Raw genomic sequence first — 7675 nt, 5'->3', positions numbered from 1 at the left:
TACCCATTTTTGCTTTCCATGGTGTTAAATGAAACGTTGTTTTATTGAGGAACACACGACGTCTGGATATCGACCTATCTGCCGTTATTTTTTATAACAACCAATCAAAGTTGGAAATTTCCAATTTTTGAAAAAAAATAGTCCCTCGTGTCATTGTCAATGCAACAACTTTTGTTCTAGTAAAGATATCTGAACGAACCGATCCCGTTTTGATGTTCAACGTACTAACAACACTGTGTGAAATTTTAGAACTATCCCACATGCGGTTCAGACGCTGTTTCAAATCGAAGTTTCAAAAAAGTGCTTCGAAAGAAACGGAGTTAATGGCAGGTTTGCGTATTCGGCACGTGGTTGTGGGAACATGCCAAATTGCGGTCACTTTCACAATCGCTGTTACAATATTTATCAGCTCACATGATAACTATGACATTATGAAGGATAACTGACAAATTAGATAAATGTACGGATAATATGAGAATAGTCGCACTTGAAAGTGCGTTCCGAGAAGTATCATTCAGCGGCACTCTGAATGTTCCCGTTATATTGACGTAATCAATGCATGAACATACAGGGGGCGGTACTTGCATAAATTATATGTTGTGCGAAAGTGACCTCGAAGCCAGGGTACAACGCATTTACATTCTCATCCATAATATCGAAGACACTGCTCCAAATCGGAAAATTTATTAGGTTATTTATATTACAACTAGTGTTACAAAACCGCGGTAAACTGTGCACAAAATCACAACATGCGACCCCTACCACCGGAAATAGTACTGTTATGAAACTTTTGACTCTTATTTAATTTACAAATCATCTGTCAATCAGGAACCGCTAAGTGGAGTGAATATGCAAATCATCCCTCAAACGTAAACAAAACGTAAACAGCGCTTCATAATAGTAGTTTAACTGTGTTTTAAAGTTGGTTTTAATGATTATTTTTAAATTATTTTTAACAAAATATAGATATGAAACCCATCGTACAGGAAAGCCAAAAAAGCAAAAACGGTCAAAAATGAGAAAAAAAACTGCATCTTATCCTTAAATGTCTTTGGTTGTCTGTATGAAATTGTAATCTATAAATAAAGTGCGTGATTAAACTTTGTAACTATACATGCGAATATATTCAAAGTGCAAGTACTTCTAATAAGCACCAAATACCAGTACACGTATTGAAACCGGAAAGGTGATTCTATTGTCTTCGAGGGGCTACAATTGAATTACATCCTCGTGTTGGATTATATATGTTTGTAGTGAAATTAAGTATATCACGTTATTGAACGAGTTCGCAATTAAATTAAGTACATCACGCTATTATATGAGTTCGCAGTATAATTATGTATGTCGTTATTATACGAGTACGTAAATAAATCATTACGTACTCACCATAATTAAATGAGGTCGGGATGGAATTGCAAATTCAATCATGTGTCAGTAAAGTTAACTTCGTAGTTCCATTGGACACGTTTTAATCAGTAACGTGACAATATGCATTTTTATTCTGACATAATTTAATCATGCCATTTAAGAACTCATTTAATAATATGACGTGATTGATTAGATTGAACAGAACCATGCACGCAACGTTACTGATCGAAAAATAATTTACACATGTTACATATGTTTAGTAAAATGCAATTATACATATACGTATTATTTCGCATTCAATATACGCACGTTGTGATTTCACAACGAAAATAAGTACTTCACGTTGTAATTTCACAATTAAAAGTAGTTAGTTTAATTTATTATGAAGAATTTCGTACGGGAAGTTTGTGTCGATCTCGATTATTTTTGTTATCCAATTAAACGCCGCTTTTAACGCACTTGCCCTCGCCGTGACCCGACGCGTTCACCTATTTCAACAAAATGTCGATTTATTTCCACGCGGCTGTCATTTATTTAGTAACTGTGATTTGTCGTTTTTGTAATTATTTTATAGTGATCACTATAGTCTAATGTTTAGAATGTCAAAATATGTTCTCTTTTATTTTAATTTTGAAAGTTTTACTCAGACGATCGTTGAAATAAAACAGTGTAGTGACGTGCCTAGTAACCTGCTAAATAACGAGATCATTCCGACGTCAAATTCTATTTTGTCCAGCGACAGTGTACAAACGTGCGCCGGTGTCGGTGACGATCACGGTGACCAGCAACACCAGAACGGACATATTTCGCATCTAACTCAACCCCATGCAACAAAAATTGATACTATGTGTTCATTATGGTCCATTCTTACTCGACGAACAAGTACATAAGTGACAATATAGTCAAAGACGAGAAAACTGCACAAGAAATTTGCTTTATTTACACGTATCGGCAATGCAAGCTGCCCAGCAACTTCCCCTACTGACGTCACACGGGGAATTTCTGTATGCAAATGAGAAGCTAATGAGGAGCCTCGTTTTAAAATACACAATAATAAAGTTGCCGTAGACTGAGTTTAAAACACATTTTTTCACTTAAAAAAAATAATTCATGCTTAGAAACATAAAAATTAATAATATTTATGTATCAATTGATAATTTTAGGCGTGAAAATAGCAGCCATTTCACAGGCACTGTCCATCTGTTGTCAAACGTGGACTCGTTCGAACTGACTGACTACTATTGGATTTTTGTTGAAGACTGTGTAATTCGGGGTAACGGTCCTACTGCTATGTGTGGTTGAAACTCGGCTACCTACTTCTCGACTTTACAGGTATAGGAAATATGTTACACGCCGCCAATAGCACATGTGAAGAAGAAAATCAACTTAAAATCTACTGGGATTTGGAATCGATTGGTACTATCAAAGACGACTTGCGCTATTGACACTAAAACCTATAAAAATACCAGCTTGAAGAATATTAGTTCAAATTTAGCCAAAGACTTGCCTTCATTTTACCGATATCACTAGAATAAATCAAGAAAACTACGCACAATTCTGTATTTACAGACAATTAACGGTAACACAGAAAACACGGCACAGTTGAGCGTGGCCTGTTCAGAATTTGTCAAGAACCAATCACAAGACTGGTTATAAACCAGTTGAGCGTGGCTAACCGAGTCTTGGCACATTCTGAATAGATCACGCCTCCAACTGTGCCGAGCATTCCGTTGACTGTTAGAATATTCGGTAGGTAATTGTGAGGTTGGTAACAATAACATTTCAACAAATCAACCCATGATTACTGCTACTTTTCACACTACGACACGAGGACAGAGAACAACTCGTCCACAACGCCTTCGCGCCTACTACATTCCGAATGTGTGGTTGTTACAGATGCGAAGCGCTGTTTGGAGATTATACGCCGAGACAAACTGTGTTATAATTGTTTAGCTAAGCACCTCGTTGGAAACTGCGCGTCGAAACACACCTGTAGACACTGTCAACGTAAGCAGTACTCCTCACTTCACATTCATGGATATTACCATAGTAACCCGGTAAAAAATAGCAGTGCCAAATATGGATGTAATCTCAGTGGGGATTCTCGCCACAATTCTGGATTACAGGCAGATTTGACCACTGGATACAATACACCGGACGGTCAATAATGGAAAACCTACTGGCGTGCCTACAAACGGATCTAATACAAACACAGGGAATGATTACCAATAAAAACTTATAAATATATAAAAAAAAAAAAAAAAAACTATGATCAACTGTACGCACTCCCTATGAGCGGGGGGGGGGTATCGGCTGGTATCTAGTGTAAGAAATAGACAAGGGATGAAGGCTCCAGCCAGCTAACATTTTTTAAACTCGAAAAAAAAGACGAAAAGAATGAAAAATAAAATCTAAAAAAAATACTAGGATGAAGAATATTAGTTGCTCCTTCAAATTTCGCCAAAGCCTTACCTACATTTTACCGATATCTGCAGAATAAATCAAGAAAACTACACAAATTTACTCCATTTAGGAATTCCTAACGGTTTGCCCGAACGCACGGCACAGTTGGAGGCGTGGCCTGTTCAGCATTTGTCAACATTGGTCTTCATTTTCCAGGGTCTTCGTTTTCCATACATCCGGCGTACATTTGTCATTCTTCGAATATCTGTGTAGAATGAGGCAGTGGGCTTTACTGGGTTTCTGGGCGCATTTCACGATCGAGTTCGTCGATTGAAAACCGGCTTCTAGTAGCTTATATTTCTCTGAGAAGTGCTCGTCGTAACTCGGCGATATTCCACTCTTTATCTCCATATTCTCGTCTAATTTGTCTACGGATATTGCATGGCTACCGTTTCCGTTTCCCCCAGTACCAGTGCTCCGAGTAACCTTATATTTGTTTCCAAATCGTCGTAAAATGTTCTGAGGATGTCGTGTTCTCTCGTCGATTTTGTCAGATCTCACAATGCCTTCACATGTGCATTAGTTATCTTGTGAGGTTGGTTATATCGTTTCTTCGGTAGATCGAGAGCATGTTTATAATTACTGTCCGTCAGAGGTAAACCATCAACCGTGTGCGCGGCTTCACCAAACAATTGGGCGCGGTGGTATTGACATTTTTGTACATTTCAAGCCAAGTATCTTTGCCGAACTAAAAACGTCATTGAAACTCGCCCATTTCTGTATGTCGTCGTTGAACGTAGGTAGATGTAGTTTCGGTAAGTTGACAGTCGTAGCAGCGTGTACTTGATTCAAATCGACAATCTCAGTCAGTCACGAGGGGTGTATGTTTCTCTAAAAATCTGTATATCTTGAACTTTATCGAAATAATCACCTGCTTCTAATATCACGTATTCTATGTCATCGTCTACCACACTGACTATGATGTGTGTATCTAAAACATTGAGTGCGTCGTATTTTTCGGTTATTCTCTCTGTATATAATGAGATCATTGTGAGTAATACTGTCCGCTTTCCACGATGTGCTGCCTGCGTTCCCTTCCAATTGTGAGTAATACTGTTCTCTTTCCACGATGTGCTGTCTGCGTTCCCTTTCAATTGTGAGTAATACTGTTCTCTTTCCACGATGTGCTGTCTGCTTCCCTTCCAACTATGAGTAATACTGTCCTCTTTCCACGATGTGCTGCCTGCTTTCCCTTCCAATTGTGAGTAATACTGTCCTCTTTCCACGATGTGATGCCTGCGTTCCCTTCCAATTGTGAGTAATACTGTTCTCTTTCCACGATGTGCTGCCTGCTTCCCTTCCAACTATGAGTAATACTGTCCTCCTTCCACGATGTGCTGCCTGCTTTCCCTTCCAATTGTGAGTAATACTGTCCTCTTTCCACGATGTGCTGCCTGCTTTCCCTTCCAATTGTGAGTGATACTGTCCTCTTTCCACGATGTGCTGCCTGCTTTCCCTTCCAATTGTGAGTAATACTGTCCTCTTTCCACGATGTGCTGCCTGCTTTCTATTCTAATTGTGAGTAATACTGTCATCTTTCCACGATATGATACCTACGTTCCTTCCAACTATGAGTAATACTGTCCTCTTTCCACGATGTGCTGCCTGCGTTCCTTCCAACTATGAGTAATACTGTCCTCTTTCTACGATGTGCTGCCTGCTTTCCCTTCCAATTGTGAGTAATACTGTCCTCTTTCCACGATGTGCTGCCTGCTTTCCCTTCCAATTGTGAGTAATACTGTCCTCTTTCCACGATATGCTGCCTGCGTTCCCTTAAAATTGTGAGTAATACTGTCCTCTTTCCACGATGTGCTGCCTACGTTCCTTCCAATTGTGAGTAATACTGTCATCTTTCCACGATGTGATGCCTGCGTTCCCTTCCAACTGTGAGTAATACTGTTCTCTTTCCACGATGTGCTGCCTGCGTTCCTTCCAATTGTGAGTAATACTGTCCTCTTTCCACGATGTGCTGCCTGCTTTCCCTTCCAATTGTGAGTAATACTGTCCTCTTTCCACGATGTGCTGCCTGCTTTCCCTTCCAATTGTGAGTGATACTGTCCTCTTTCCACGATATGCTGCCTGCTTTCCCTTCCAATTGTGAGTGATACTGTCCTCTTTCCACGATGTGCTGCCTGCTTTCCCTTCCAATTGTGAGTAATACTGTCCTCTTTCCACGATGTGCTGCCTGCTTTCCCTTCTAATTGTGAGTAATACTGTCCTCTTTCCACGATGTGCTGCCTGCTTTCCCTTCCAATTGTGAGTAATACTGTCCTCTTTCCACGATGTGCTGCCTGCTTTCCCTTCCAATTGTGAGTAATACTGTCCTCTTTCCACGATATGCTGCCTGCGTTCCCTTAAAATTGTGAGTAATACTGTCCTCTTTCCACGATGTGCTGCCTACGTTCCTTCCAATTGTGAGTAATACTGTCCTCTTTCCACGATGTGCTGCCTACGTTCCTTCCAATTGTGAGTAATACTGTCATCTTTCCACGATGTGATGCCTGCGTTCCCTTCCAACTGTGAGTAATACTGTTCTCTTTCCACGATGTGCTGCCTGCGTTCCTTCCAATTGTGAGTAATACTGTCCTCTTTCCACGATGTGCTGCCTGCTTTCCCTTCCAATTGTGAGTAATACTGTCCTCTTTCCACGATGTGCTGCCTGCTTTCCCTTCCAATTGTGAGTAATACTGTCCTCTTTCCACGATGTGCTGCCTGCTTTCCCTTCCAATTGTGAGTGATACTGTCCTCTTTCCACGATATGCTGCCTGCTTTCCCTTCCAATTGTGAGTGATACTGTCCTCTTTCCACGATGTGCTGCCTGCTTTCCCTTCCAATTGTGAGTAATACTGTCCTCTTTCCACGATGTGCTGCCTGCTTTCCCTTCTAATTGTGAGTAATACTGTCCTCTTTCCACGATGTGCTGCCTGCTTTCCCTTCTAATTGTGAGTAATACTGTCCTCTTTCCACGATGTGCTGCCTGCGTTCCTTCCAATTGTGAGTAATACTGTCATCTTTCCACGATGTGCTGCCCGCGTTCCCTTCTAATTGTGAGTAATACTGTCCCCTTTCCACGATGTGATGCCTGCGTTCCTTCCAATTGTGAGTAATACTGTCCTCTTTCCACGATGTGCTGCCTGCGTTCCTTCCAATTGTGAGTAATGCTGTCCTCTTTCCACGATGTGCTGCCTGCGTTCCTTCTAATTGTGAGTAATACTGTTCTCTTTCCACGATATGCTGCCTGCGTTCCCTTCCAATTGTGAGTAATACTGTCCTCTTTCCACGATGTGATGCCTGCTTTCCCTTCCAATTGTGAGTAATACTGTCCTCTTTCCACGATGTGATGCCTGCGTTCCTTCCAATTGTGAGTAATACTGTCCTCTTTCCACGATGTGCTGCCCGCGTTACCTTCTAATTGTGAGTAATACTATCCTCTTTCCACGATGTGCTGCCTGCTGAAACCCTTTGTGCCAGAAACATTTGCCCCTCAAAATACAGAACATAGCGTCTAAGATGGTCTAGATTTCAAAATTGTTAAGGGGGCATGCCTGGTCCCCTAATAACGTCACGCCTTCGGCGCGAGCTTGGGTAGCAGATCTCAACCCCATGCAAAATTGCATCCAGTTAAAAAAGATCTACATTAACGCTAATAAATATTTTTCTACCGGTAACTTCAACCTACGTTCTTGGTCGACAAATTGCCGAGAATTGGATGATGTTGTGCAGAACGACAACAACACACACGCTACAAAAACAACTGGACACTGAAGCTGACACGTTAACATACATATCTATTTTTGATAAGGAAGACTCATAACAACTGCTACTATAAATAGTACATCACGTG

The sequence above is a fragment of the Saccoglossus kowalevskii genome, chromosome 20 (genome assembly GCF_978046115.1).
Source record: "Saccoglossus kowalevskii chromosome 20, keSacKowa6.1, whole genome shotgun sequence".
In the NCBI taxonomy this organism is placed as follows: Eukaryota; Metazoa; Hemichordata; class Enteropneusta; family Harrimaniidae; genus Saccoglossus; species Saccoglossus kowalevskii.
This window is presented reverse-complemented; position numbering follows the sequence as displayed.